Source organism: Labrus bergylta, chromosome 9 (genome assembly GCF_963930695.1).
Source record: "Labrus bergylta chromosome 9, fLabBer1.1, whole genome shotgun sequence".
NCBI lineage: Eukaryota > Metazoa > Chordata > Actinopteri > Labriformes > Labridae > Labrus > Labrus bergylta.
In genome coordinates, this window is record NC_089203.1 from 25,978,400 (window position 1) to 25,993,150 (window position 14,751).

Sequence of the window (14,751 nt, forward strand, 5' to 3'; positions counted from 1 at the left end):
AACAGCGTCATGCCGCTGTGGGAAAAAAAAGCAGTGAAGTCAAACAAACACAGTGAGCTGAGAGACTACAACTAGTTAGAAAGTGGCACAGTTGGTTCATAATTCTGGGTTCATCACTACGTGATACATTATAATCATAGGGACTATGATATTATAGTTTTGATGGATTGACTCATGGTAAAGGTTTTAAGTGTCCTCAGTATATTAAACAAGTATGAAAAAGAAAGATAAATGACTACTCATAACTTGAATGTGGATCATTTGGGAAATAAGAGATGTTTGATAGAGTAAAGCTGAATTACATCTTGAATTTGTAATGAATATAATGACCATCAGTTCCTGAAGCCAGACGTGTTATCCATTCACATATTTTTTTTACTCTTGTGAAATCTGAAGTGACCAGCATGAAACTTCCACAGAACATTTAAACAATAATTAGACCAGCCGATTTCAGTCTCAATCAAACCAAATCATAATAAAGATGAGAACAGTCCAATGAAGACGTAGAACTTCTAACCACGTTTTCTTCATATCGTGCAAACACATCAGACACCGCCCGAAACGACCCCTTTACTAATCAGTAGAGACGCTTATTGGACATCAGAGTGCTTTCCTTCTGGAACTTGGATGGAAATTACAATTAAGTCATTTTTTTGGCATTTTAACGGCCCGATGACATCAACAGTGACCAAGGAAAACATTCAAACTGGAGAGAAGTTATGGCTTATTATTCTAACCTTCTGAGCCTCAAACTGGCAATTATAAACTGGGAGAGGATGAATCGTAGCGTGTAATAAAAGCCAAACTAAAAAAACCACAAGAGAACAAAAGATGCTGAAACCTTTGGCCCGACGTGCTGAAAGTGTGTGGGAGAGGACAGTGGCGGTTTTGAACCGCGAGGCGAGGCTAGATTTCATGCTGCGTGGGAATGCCATCTTTTAACTTCATTATGATCATATTCGACTGGGCAGACAGGTGAAACTAAAGCCAAGCGGTGAAAGATTGAGTCCCAGCACTGAACTCTTGGGCATACTGAAAGATGTGAGTGTCGTCTTAAAAGCGATGAAGGGTTAATAAGAAAAACAGTGGTGGGATTTTCTTCTCCATTTGTGGCGATCTTGGTTTTGTCTGATCAAAAACAATGTTTCAGAAGACACTGGGACAGATCATGATCCAATGTGATGTCTGTCTTGATTCTGTAGTTTGAAAAGTGACATCATAACCCGAACCAGACAAGAGCAGACATGGACGCCATTTACGAGCACCATCACCGAGGGTGACTGGAAACAAGTAAGTGTAAAAAAAACAATTTTAGTCGCAGTGTTTCCCTTGCTTTGTTCCTAAATTTAGTAAAAGTTAAACCAACACAGCTTATTAAACTACAAACACAAGCCCAAAGGAAACAAGACATTGGTTGAATAAATGCTGACAGCTTTGGAAAGGATGCCAACATGATGTGTCATTCAGGGCGCTGTTAAGGCTAGAAGGCTAAGGTGCTTCTTTTAAGTCTGCCCAAAGTTTAAATCTGTGATTCTCAAATGCATTCACAAAAACAAAGGGAGGTTAAAAACAAGCTATAATACGCCAAGCCACCTCCGTCTTACAAGATTCTACAATTCTACAATTCACTTAGCAGACGCTTTTATCAGAAGCGACGTACATCAGAGAGTAAGAACAACACAAGCAAGGATCTAGAAAAAAGAGAACAATGTCAGTAAGAGCAAACGATCAGCTTTGAGTCTGATTGGACACACAGGTGCTGACAGGAAGTGACCAGAGGCAAAGCACAACATTGAGGGCAGTTCTTGAGAGCTCTAATCAGTATAGAAACCATCTTATAAGTCGTCGTTATCAAACAAAAACAATCGTCACAACCATCATCATCATCAATAATATGGAGACCATCATCATTAAGTTAGTAGGTATTCATGAAAGAGCTGGGTCTTTAGCTTTTTCTTAAAGGTGCAGAGGGACTCTGCAGATCCAATGGAGTTTGGAAGTTTATTCCACCACCAGGGGGCGACAGAGGAGAAGAGTCTAGTCAGAGACTTAGGACCCTGTTGTGAAGGTTGGATGATGAACATCTTTAAAAAAGCACAAATAAGGCCTTGTAATGAGTAAAAATATCTGCAAATGGGGCAAACAGATTTTACATGTTAAGTGTCTTCAAATAAGTTGTACAACCTAATTAAAAAATATATGTCATTAAGACATTTAAGTAAAATCTTCATCCAGTCAAAACCAGTCTTCATTGTTCAGTCAGCTCCTATCCCATCAGACGACATCATCAGCTAACATCTCCCTCACCAGTGTCTGGACTCCATTGGGAGGAAGATCTTTCTGCTGACATCTGTAGAGTTCAAGCATCAAAGATTCTCTGACAATCATTCAATATCACATTAAATTGTGCTAATTGTAGACCCCTGTTATGACCTTATTAAGTCTAGGCCTAGGGGAAGTAAAGGAGTAACATTTGGTGAAATTAAAGTAACTGAGGGAAAAATACTGCCAGAGCCTTTAGAGTAAATAATGTATTTATTCACAATAAACATAATCTAATCACAAAACTATTCCACACAGCAATTTAACACAAGAAAAGTGAACCTAAGAAAAGAAAAACACCCAACTGGAATCTAAAGCCTTCAGAGTTCTCACAAGGCCAGATTAAGAAACAAAACCTCCGCTCTAACTCAACATAAAAGAAGTCTTACCTGACGTAAAATCAAACACAAGACTAAGCTCCCTGGCTTTCCACAAAACAGGAGAAACTGGAGTTTTAAACAAAATGGCAGAAAACCTCTGTATGCTTCCTTTACTCAAACTGTTGGCCAGAACTCACAAAGTTCAATTCTGCTTTTCTTTTAATCACACCCGACCACACTTACAAAACATACAAGTAGCAACATCAACTTAAAGTCAGGGCAGAATGAGAGACCAGAAACATCGTCTTAGGGGCATTAATCTCCAGCTCCTCTGATTAGAAGATCAGCTCCAGGAGGTGATGGGAGAGCTGTCAGAGGTGTGGCAATGTGGAACAGGAGGGGAGTGGCAGACCTGCAGCACAGACATGGTGAGGAAGAGCAAATCAAAACATAGTCCAGTCAGGACATAACCTACGACGAAGGATTAGGGCCACGTTAATTATTCTTTATTTTTTTTATTTCGAGATTAAAGTTGTAAATTTACGAGATTGAAGTTGTAAATTTACGAGATTAAAATCGTACATTTGCGAGAATAAAGTCGTAAATTTACGAGAATAAAATTGGAAATTTATGACGTTAATCTCGTAAATTTACGAGAATAATCGTGAAATTAAAAAAATGTAAAAAATTAACATGGCCCTAATCCTCCGTCGTAGTAACCACCCCAAAGTGTCTGATTTTCTTTCACTGGGAACTTCTCCACTCCACTTGGGACCAAGACGACAGCCATGCACCATTAACATCTATTCAACATGACTGGAAACCAGTAATATGTGTAAAACTGTTTGTGGTTACAGTGTTCCCTTCCCTTCAGTGTTCCGTTTCTTATTTCAGAAAAAAGCCTAGACCTAAAGAGCTTTTCAAAAGTCTGGAGCTACAAACCCAATGGAAACAATCCATGGCTAAATAAATGCTGACATTGATGATTGTGACATCAGAGGTAACCCGAGGTCATAGGTGTTGAAATGTTGCAGACGCTGCATTGACAGTTTTGTGATTTGGATCTCAAGCGATGCTGCGATTACATCAAGCTCAGCTCGTTCCTGTGAGATAACATGAAATGCTTTCTAAACAAGAACACATGTGGATCCTGTGCAAAAAGCAAATATTTGTGCAGCACTTTTAATTAGCTCTGCAATTTCACTCTGAAATTAAGCATCTCCATCATAAGTCAGACTGCAGAAGCCTATAAACACACACAGAAAACAGAGGGGGAAAAAGTCCACAAAATAGAGAAGAAATGATGTATTAATAGCAACAATGTGGGAGCAATCTATGCTAATTAGGCTTTTTATTTATGGTCCAATAATTGGGAGCATTTGAATTGTTGATTATGTTTTTTCTCCTTATTTTTCTCCCCTGGTGTTCCCCCCTTTGCTCTCTCTCCCTCTCTCCCCCTTTGCTCTCTCTCCCTCTCTCCCCCTTTGCTCTCTTCCTCTCTCTCTCTCCCTCCCCCTTTGCTCTCTCTCTCCCTCCCCTTTGCACCCTCTCTCTCCCTCCCCCTTTGCTCTCTCTCTCTCTCCCTCCCCTTTGCACCCTCTCTCTCTCTCCCTCCCCCTTTGCTCTCTCTCTCTCTCTCCCTCCCCTTTGCTCTCTCTCCCTCCCCCTTTGCTCTCTCTCTCTCTCTCTCTCTCTCCCCTTTGCACCCTCTCTCTCTCTCCCTCCCCTTTGCACCCTCTCTCTCTCCCTCCCCCTTTGCTCTCTCTCTCTCTCCCTCCCCTTTGCACCCTCTCTCTCCCTCCCCCTTTGCTCTCTCTCCCTCCCCTTTGCTCTCTCTCTCTCTCTCCCTCCCCTTTGCTCTCTCTCTCTCTCTCTCTCTCTCTCTCTCTCTCTCTCTCTCTCCCTCCCCTTTGCTCTCTCTCTCTCCCTCCCCCTTTGCTCTCTCTCTCTCTCTCTCTCCCCCTCTCTCTCTCAGTGAAGATCAAAGCGTGTGCACTTGAATAGATGTAAATGGTGCATGGCTGTCATCTTGGTCCTGAGTGGAGTGGAGATCCCCACAGCGAAAGAAAAACAGCCAATTTGCGGTCTACGCGGACACAATTAGCACAATTTATGTGCGCCTTTCACCACAGAACTCCCGTTTAACCTGCGAGAAGGGCTCGCCATTCATGAAGTTCATGTAATCATTTCAACCTTTCTCCTTTTCTTTGTTTTCCTAAATGCATTCGAGAAATAAAAGATTCAACTGTGGGCAGACTCACAAAAGCACCCGTCCATCGTTTTCACATCCTTCACAGTGTCCTAACTTTATTCAATGCAGACACAAGTTTCTGTCAATAGGAGGACAGAAAACTATACATTGTACTGTTAGGATCTTCAGTTTCTGTACCGCTTGTTTCTGTCACAGTTCTGCTGTAGATCTAGAGGAATGGAGGTGACTGGGTTGGAGGACGTTGGAGGCAATCAAACTGAAAAGACAAAATGACAGAGAAGCAGAGGAGAGCTGATTTTTTAAATGTGTCAGCAGCAGGATGATTGGTCGATAGAGGTCGAGGCTGAATCTGGGTGGTTAAGTTCTTAAAGAGTAAACGCCCCTAATCAGCTGATGAGGAAGACAGAGGGCGAGAGGGAGTGAAATGAAAGAATGATGATTAATTAATGAATTCATGAATCACTATGAAACACAACAAGCCTCATTCCCTTTGATAAGTCTAGATAAACATCCTATTTCAAGATATTAAAAGGAATAAAAAGGCATGCATAGCTTCGAGTGAGTGAAAATAACTACAAGTGCAGCAGGGACAATGAAAAGTAATTTTTTTAAATGAGATGTAAAGGCTTATTTCAGGAAACAGGAAGTAAGTGAACATGTCAGAAGAATGTGGCATATGTTGAGTAAAATGACAAATCATCTTATCTCCAGAGATGAGTTTATGCAGGAAGGTGGGGGGTTCGATCCCCAGCTCCTATAGCAACATGTGTGACGTGTTCTTGGGCAAGACACTTGTTGCTCCCACTGCTTCGTCGGGCGGTGTATGAATGGTTATGAATGTGATTAGTAAATACTGATGGTCTCTTTACATAGAAAGTGTGACCTGCAGAGTTAAAGTGCTTCATTTCTATATTTTTTTTCACATGTATGTGTTGTTTTATCTATTGGGGAGGGGGGTGGGAGTGAAGGAGTTTTGGTTTTGCAGTGGATGTATTTATATTTTTATCAAATGGTGCTGGCTGGGAATAAAACAAAAAGAAAATAACTAAAATAATCAGTTTTAATCATATTTGCTGGGCTGTCGGTTGTATTTTATGTAATGTTTGACTCAATGCCACATTTTTAGTGTCACAATAAAGATGAATTTGTATATGTTGAAATGAAACCAACGTATTATTTTCTCATTTCTGTTATTGAGATCAAGCCGTTTGTTTCGATTGTGTAAGAAAAATGCTTTTTGTCCAGTGTTTGTTCTCAATGAACTGCAGTCACAGTCTAAAATTGAAAGAAGAGCTAACTCTAACATATTGCCTTTTGCTGTCTTACAAGATGAGCTGTGCGATAAAAGTTGGCTCAGAGGACTTGTAGTTGAGAGATTTCTAACACAACAGCAATCACATGCAGCCCATCCTTCAAAGTGTCCCACTAGTCGGCCCACCCACAGAAATTTTCCGCCAAAAAAACAGAGAAGCAAATCATTTCTTCCCCCTCTTTTTTTTTTTGGTAGCTGCTTTGCATGGCCGTACAGCCTGCGGCATTGCTTTTACAGTCCTTCTCCCTCCTGAATTTGAATGAGCACAAAAATGGTGCGGCCCAAGACTGAGCGGAGGAAACAAGGTGCATTATGTAGGTGGGAGGTAACCGCGCCATTGAGAGACAATTAGCATGAAGCCCAGACCCTTTGGAAAGAGCGCGGAGGCTGCAGAGAGCGGGCCTGACAGAATGAAAAGATTAAGACTTGAGAAAAGATAGCAGGGCATGGGAAAATCCAAAGAGAACCCCATGACTGAAGTAGCCAATGAGCAAAGGACAAACAATGAGGCAACAAACGTTTTCTTCTGTGGGGGTGAAAATTAATGTGATCCTGTCAGCTGCCAAGTGTGCCCACATTCCTCCATACCTAAAAAAGTGCCATTTGTTTGTACGTGACTTTTGTTTCCCACTGAGCATACAAGCAAGGCCGTCAGGAGGGTGAAAGGCGGGGAAATGGAGGCTTTTGCAATCTATTCAAGTACAGATTCCATCAGGTGTTAGCAGAACTGAGGCTTAATGCCTCTCGTTTGTGCTGGCTGCTAATGAAGCTAGCCCAAGGAGCCGGCTCCTTTAAGTAAATGAGGGGAGTCATCTGCAGTATGAGGGACAATCTTCATTTGTGGTCATTTAAAAATGATTATCTGTATTTCGTTAAATAGATTTGTACTGTTTATCATGTGCCAATGCAACTTAAAAAAGCAAGAAAAAATCAGTCCAATGAATGCGTCAAAGTCAGGGATTGTCTTAGTTGTGCATTTTAAAAGAAAATGAAAAAATAAAGTATTTTAAAGATCATGTGAGGTCATGTTTCCTTTGTTGCACCCTGTGGACAAGATATCTCTCTTATCTGATCTCATCCTGCACATATGTAAAGTAGTGATTTCTGACATCCTTCTTCATGTTTAATGTCTAATGTGCAACTCATCATCGATATTATGCATTTCTTAAAAAGGCTGTTTCGTTGGTTCCTTACTGTCATAGACAAATGGGTATAATTATGTGACTGCACACTTCATATTAACGGTGTATTAATATTGTCAATTTTCAATGTGAAGTTTTTACGCCTCTTTAAAAAGGCGGTTGCTAACAAGTGGCTAAATGTGACTACAGTGGTTGTCGGGGACATTAAAGGTCATCACGCCGGACACAGAGGGCGGGAACTCTCTCATTAGTCGGAGATGTCTCCTGTAGGTTTAATCTTTAGGTTCAGGTGAATATTATGTTAGTAAACTATTTATTAAACTACGTGGATTAGTTTATCGGAGATCGTCTGAAGCATAACGCTAGTGACGTCACAATCATCCCACCGTGGTGTAGTTAGCTTGTAGCATAACGTTAGCTTTTTACTTCTGTCGGCCGCATTAACGCTTCAAACATCATAAAAATGGCGTTCATCTGTGAAGATTATCCTGCTGAACAAAACGCCTACGATGAACGATTCAAAATCCAATGTAAAAATCCCATAGGACGAATTCTCGTTAGACCCCAGGGCGATGCTACTTCCGGGTTGGCCTACAAAAATACGTCATATGGTTTGTTCTCTATTAACCAATCCCACTGTAAAAGTATGGTTTTCTGTAAATATGGAACTAGTTATAATAATATTAAACAACTTAAGCGATATGTCATTAAACTGAGTGCAGGAAGAGTTGTTCAGGAGTCATAAAGAGCCGAGGTAGATCACGTGGCATTCTGAAAAATAGCAGGAATTCCCATCTCTAGCGAGATGTCTATGTGTCAATGAGAAGCTCATATTGTGCTCAAGGTTTTAATGAGCCTTCCTTCAGACGTTGCTGTGTTTCCTGTTCCAGTTCCAGTTTTGTGACGTAGATAAATTCAATCTGTGCAGTTCTATAGAATAAAATCGGGCACAGCTCCACAGAATCGCTGCCAACTCCCAGTCTGCCTTGCACAGCCAATTTTAAAATTTAGGAAACAGATTTTGCACGCCGGTGTTGTGGATTGTGACATTTAGCCTTTGCCATTTCCTGCAGGCATCATAACTAATAACCATCGAGGGGTTAAAGCCTGGAAACACATGAGACGCAACAGGAGGGTCAAAAGGAGCAGTCACAGCTGTTTTTTTGGGGTTTTTTTTGTGTACAGTGTGTGAGCTGTTTACTGTATGTGCATACACCTGTGTGTGTGACCGAGTCTGTGTACGTGCCTCACACACATTCACACTCTGGCAACCGGCACGCAGGCAGATGCACAAGGGTTTCATAAACAGCACAACAGACAGGCTGCACAGAAATATGTGGTAATTACATATGGAGCAGAGCAGCTGTTTCTGCGTTTCATAACGGGCTGTCGCTGGGACATCAGAGTTATATTTGTGTATTAGTGTGGGTTTTAATGGTAGGGATGTAAAAGTGTGCTTAACGATTACAGAATGCCTCTCTTTATAAATTAGTTCACATTTGAAATAATAGAAAAAGATATGATTTTAAGTGTTATTGGTGTGCAATGAGGTCATGCAGCTTGGATTGTTGCACAGGATGTAAATTCTGCAGCCAGGGGGGCTCGCAATCAAAACAATAATAGAAGATGACATCCGAGGCTATCGGGGAATCATGGGAGTGATTATGTCCGTTACTGAATCCCGACCCCCATGACAATGACCTCCGAGCTGACCGCACATACAGCAACATTACGGCACCGTTTGCACTTCCTATGTGGCACTCTTTTTAACATCCGGGGTTTCCATGTCAGGACACATCCCGTTTTTATATAACTTGGAAACATTTGAGGTAATGTACGTACTCAACAGAAACATATATAACATGGTTTAGTCCATTTTTTTATTACTTTTGATATTTTAGTGTAAATATTTGACATATTATAACTTTATGTAGGGTTGTTTTTTTCAAGAAAAGTGAATTTTTTTGTGACGTTATTACAGTGATTACAAGTCAACTCAAGGTGCCACTGGAGCCACAATCTCACTTGATGCGGTGTCACAGAAGCAAAGCAGATCAGCTGAAGTCACCAGCGCTCTTTTCCAAATGTAAAACAAAATATAAAACAAACATTAGTAAGTAAGTAAGTAACGGAGCAGTTGTCAACCGACTGTTGTCATAGAGACAGAAGGGATGTGCAGCACTTTTCTTCTCAGCAAACAAACGCTCAGTGAAAGCACTACAGAGCGCACAGCCAGCACTTTTCTACCCCGGAAAAAAATGTTAGGTGGACACGAGGCCTTAGGCAGCATGAGGTTGATAGTCACCTTATAAGAAATTATAAGAATACAAATATTAGTGCTCATAAGTTCGAACAAAACATTCAGACTCGAAAGGTTAAACTTGAGAGACACACACACACACACACACACACACACACACACACACACAGCGTTATGATGCATGATGACATTGAAAGTTGTTTTGTTTACAATGAAAAAAAGAAAAGGCCTGTGGGTATTTTTAACAAAAAGCTGATTCCCTGCTCTCTGCTGCTGCTGCTGCTTGTTCCTGCGCTCTGATCCTCTCAGTTTCATTCATCTTTATTGTCCCTGTGGGGGAGATTCTCCTTGTAGCCAGATGCATAAAAGCATAAAACACAAATACACGAGGCATAATGCATTGACTCCAGAGTCATAAATTGCTTTATTCATCATCCAACAAGCAGCTTTAAAGTAAAAAAAAAGTTTTTACAATGTCCTTCTAACTACCTTATAAAAAAACAAAAGAAACAAATCCATCAAAAAGTTACAAACAACATCAGCAGGCACAAAGCTAAGCTTATCCAATGGGGAGCTGCTATGTGTAGAGGAGCTACACATTTTGTTTGTGTCTAACTAGTTTAAACTATTTCTTTTAATGTGAGGTAACCCTGCACTGTGTTGCACAAAAAAACGTTTTTCTGCTGCTGATGGATTGTGATTGTGGCTTGGACCGAACACCGAAAGCCTCCCTCAGTTCATCAAGGATGTTTGTTTTTGCTGAAGTTAAGTTCTTGGCAGCAGAACATGCATTGTTTTCAGCTCTCAGTAATTTTCTCTCCAACTCAGTACAATTAAAGAAAAATGCTACCGTCCTGACCAAATCTGTGGGTCATGACCCTCGGTCAGGCGACGATAAGTTGCAGCAATCCCCGAAGAAATGTGTCTGTTTATTTGAACTCTTCATCAGAGACGACGCACATCAATCTACATTATTACTTTCATGTTAATGTGCTGGAGACAATAAATGAGCTCATTCTCCTCTCTAAGCAGCTAATAGCAAATCATGTATTGATACAAATCATCAATAAGCACTACAACAAAACATGTAGAAATATCACTATCACTATCATTGTATGCACAAAGAGAGCAAGAGGCAGGGCCGCCCAAAGCAATAGTTGGGCCCCTGAAAGGACCAGTGAAAGGGCCCTTCCATATCTGGTTTGGTTTATCGATGTACAGGAGACCACGGCGACTGAAACCTAGCAGATCATGTTGGAGTTAAGAGCTGAGAAATATTGAGCAGCAGGTGATCATACCATCTTGTAACGTTCTTCCTTCAGCAGAATTTAAAAAAAAGGCAGCGACACTGGAAATGTTGTAAATGCAGGAAACACAATGCTATCTAGCGGTTCAATTACAGGACATGTGGTTGCGTCATTTTGATGCACTGGGGTTCAATGGGCCCGCCCAGAACATTAACATCACAAAAAAAAAAACACTTTACATTTTGAAACAGGCTTAAATGTATTGAAACAATAATGAATAGAATGTGTATTTTTTATTTGTTTGCTTTAACTGGTAATGTTTTGTATTTAGCTCTAAAGAAAATGTTGGTTATCATTGCTTAAATTTAGGATGGACAATGTTTTCGCTAACCTCGATGGACCCCCCTTTGCAGCTGGTAGCGGTACTTTGGCCTAATGATGATGACAGTCAGGAGACCAGAGTCTGTTTCCATAAATACAGAGAGTTTTGGTCTGGAAAAAAATGTCATTATGTATAACAAATTCAATATTTAATATATTTGTATTATTATGTGGAAAATATACTCAGTATAATGTAAGTTTTCACTAAAGTTCATGTCTTTATTTGCAGTTATTATTTATCCTCAGCCGTCGTTTGGCTGCACATTTTAGTTGCGCTGTCAGCGGTGAGCAAATAGTGTCCAAAATGTTTTTTTAATTCTGCTAAGTGAGTGAACTATAAAGTCCACGTATAACTCACTATATAGTGAGAAGGGGGAGGGAATGAGTGTGTGATTTCAGACACAGCCGAGCAGCAGGATCTTATAGACAGAGACGAGGGGAAGTACAAAATAAAACAGGACATAACAATGATACTAAAATCCATGGACAGAAGCCAAACATGACCTTTGGTAACTAGACGGGTCGTGTCAAACCCACTGTTAAAGGGAAGTCCTATTAAAGATCATGTTTATCATAAGAAACGTTTCAGAATTGCAATACTGAAGAATTCAGTTTCATTCCCCTGTGAAAATAATCAAGAAGTTGATTACAGTTGATGAACTGCGATAAATTATCCACCTCAACAATCCAATCTTAACTAATCATCATTACGATATCTTGTACTGCCATCATCAGTTTTATAAGGATCATAATAACGCTACTTAAAGCTTTATGTTTTATTGCAAAGCTTGGAGTTTGGAATTAAGTTTTCTACATCATAAAAAATTATCTGTTTTATTTTGTTAGTTAAACTGCGGCTGAGTTTATTAAATTGGCTGTAAAGTAACAGAAACAGTAAACATTAAGTTCGCCAGTCCACCCTCATCAGGGACATTTCTGTGTGTGTGTGTGTGTGTGTGTGTGTGTGTGTGTGTGTGTGTGTGTGTGTGTGTGTGTGTGTGTGAGAATTTTTTGGTTTGGCCTCTGCCTGTGTTGGTTGTCATTTAAGTTTCTGAGTGTGAGCGACATATTACGAGAGACTCTCAGCAAACCCCTCCAGAAGATGGTGACATGGAGTTTTCCTCAGACTGAACTGCAGTGTGACTAAAGAAAATAAAAAAAGTTTACACACTTACACTGCACATGGAGCAACATTTACATCAGTGTTTACATTCACTTGGTTAAATAAATACAACAGTAAGGGTTCTATAAGCAGAAAAACTGAACTAAAAAAGCCTATAAGGAAATGCTTGACACTTTAGCTATTGTTTACGGTGAGAAGTCAGACTCAGAGGGCAGAACAAACACCTAGCTGTGGGAGTGTCACCCACCAGGGGGAGGGGCTACTGCCCTTTGTGATGTCATGAAGGGAAAATCTCCAAACGGCCTGTTTGAGCACACATTTTCTGAAAAGTGGAGCAGGCAAAAGACGTAGAGGATGGACTTTTCTCATCATTGGAGGGTATGTAGATGGAGTAGGGACACATGTTAGCTTTGGAAAAACATAGTAAAGTGTATTTTGCATAATAAGTGACCTCAACTGTTAGAGCAGCTTTACGTTTTTGCTGCGACACATAAACACAATAACATCTTATTAAATCAGATCTTGAAGTTCACCTTCCACTGATGTAAGCTGTCAACAAATTAAAGTTCTTAAAATGAGTGTTTTTGTCTTTAAAATGATCCCTCGTGTCTCATTGTATACCAGGCCTGCGTAAACAAGGCCGACATCTGCTGTGTCAGAGTGAAAAGAAACCGTTGGGACCGGCTGGGAGAGAACTCTCTTTCCCCACAGAGTGACGGCTCAACACTCAGTAGGTTCACTGGCTCTTAAGTCAGCATCATCATCTCCCCTAGAATTAGAAAACAAAACAAAACTCTGAAATCGCTGAGGCAGCAGAATGTCACACATGGGGATCAGGAACAGATGTGTTGCCTCTGCCTCTGACGGAGCGACTCCCTGACAGCACAGCGACGACACTCGAGCCAGGGGTCTCATGACAGAGATGTTGTCTGTTTAGCATCCATCACACACTCCCATAAATGTTCCCAAGCTGGTGGCAACCAGAGCCGCTCTTAATCCCAACCCCCCTCCATGCTGGAGAGGAAAAACCACAGAGATTTAGAGGTGAAGAGGAACAACAGCTCTACTTCTAAAGATGGGACAGCCATCGTCCTCCTAGAACACACAAACACACAAACACACACACACACACACACACACGCACACACACACGCACACACAAACATACACGCTTACCATACTAGGAGGGGACTATAGGTCTAAACTTCACAAGTGTGGCCTTGTCTTTCTGGTCATTTTAAAGATACAAAAAAGTAATACCACATTTACTTGTGGTGTCTTTAACCGTAATATTACTTCAAATGTGTGTTTTTTCACACACACACACACACATCTATCTTTCTCTTTCATTTCACAGCAGCTCTGAATCTCTGGAGCTTTCATGTGTGTTGAAAGGCATCGTCTGGCTGCAGTACACACGGCATTAAAGAACACTTATCGAAGGCGAGCCATGCAGCTTTAATGCAGATGTGAAAACGGAGAGAGCAGCACCAAAGACGGGCTGATAATTTGCAGAGCGTCAATGTTGTTTCACATGTAAGCCCTCAGGATGAACCGGTGATTCGTCCATCAGGCTGCTAGAGCCAAATGAAGACGCTGCTAATGAGGGGAAGCACACTGAGTGGTCTGCTGGGAGCTGTGTGGATGTAGGTATCGAGTGGAAAGAAGGTGAAGGGTGTGAATACTGTAACCTCTGACTTACAACAACCATGAGATCAGTCTTTTTGTTTTGGATTCATTGAGTGCTACAAGGTCTACAGGAGCATTAACAATGACCTGGAGAATGGCTTTGTTAAAAACACAGGTCCAAGTTGACGCTAGAAATAGTCTATACAGTTACCTCCTGTAGGTTACCATATGTATTATTCTAAGGTTGATTTGAATAACTCGTAATAAATTAAGGATTATTAGAGAGGAGGCTTCTGTTTGTTTAAATCAACTATGATATGATTGAACATGATCGAGTTAAACAAGTTACATTGATGATAAAATATCTTATCAATCTTAACTTGAGGCACCATACAGTAACGGTTTTCAGTTTATCATTTTGACATATATGGTTGAGTATGTAATGTCAAATATAAAAATATGGTCATCTAAAGTCTGCAGCTGAAGACCGTGCAGTAAGTCATTATTTTAACAAGCATTGATTCATGGTTATTAATGCTGACGGCCATAAAGTACTGACGTAATTGAGAATTAAAATGTATAATCATTTTTTATGAACTATACCGCCGATAAGAAATATGTGAGAGAAAAATTGATACTTGAACGCTGCTCCACAAAAACTCAAATCAAAGTGTGTTTGTCTAAATTCTCGTCAAAAACCTCATTAAAATCTAAGACACATTCATCTGACAAATCCAGAATACAAACAGATTGTTGTTGTGTTTATAACAGTTTTATACGGTTTCATACCACATACAGTGTCT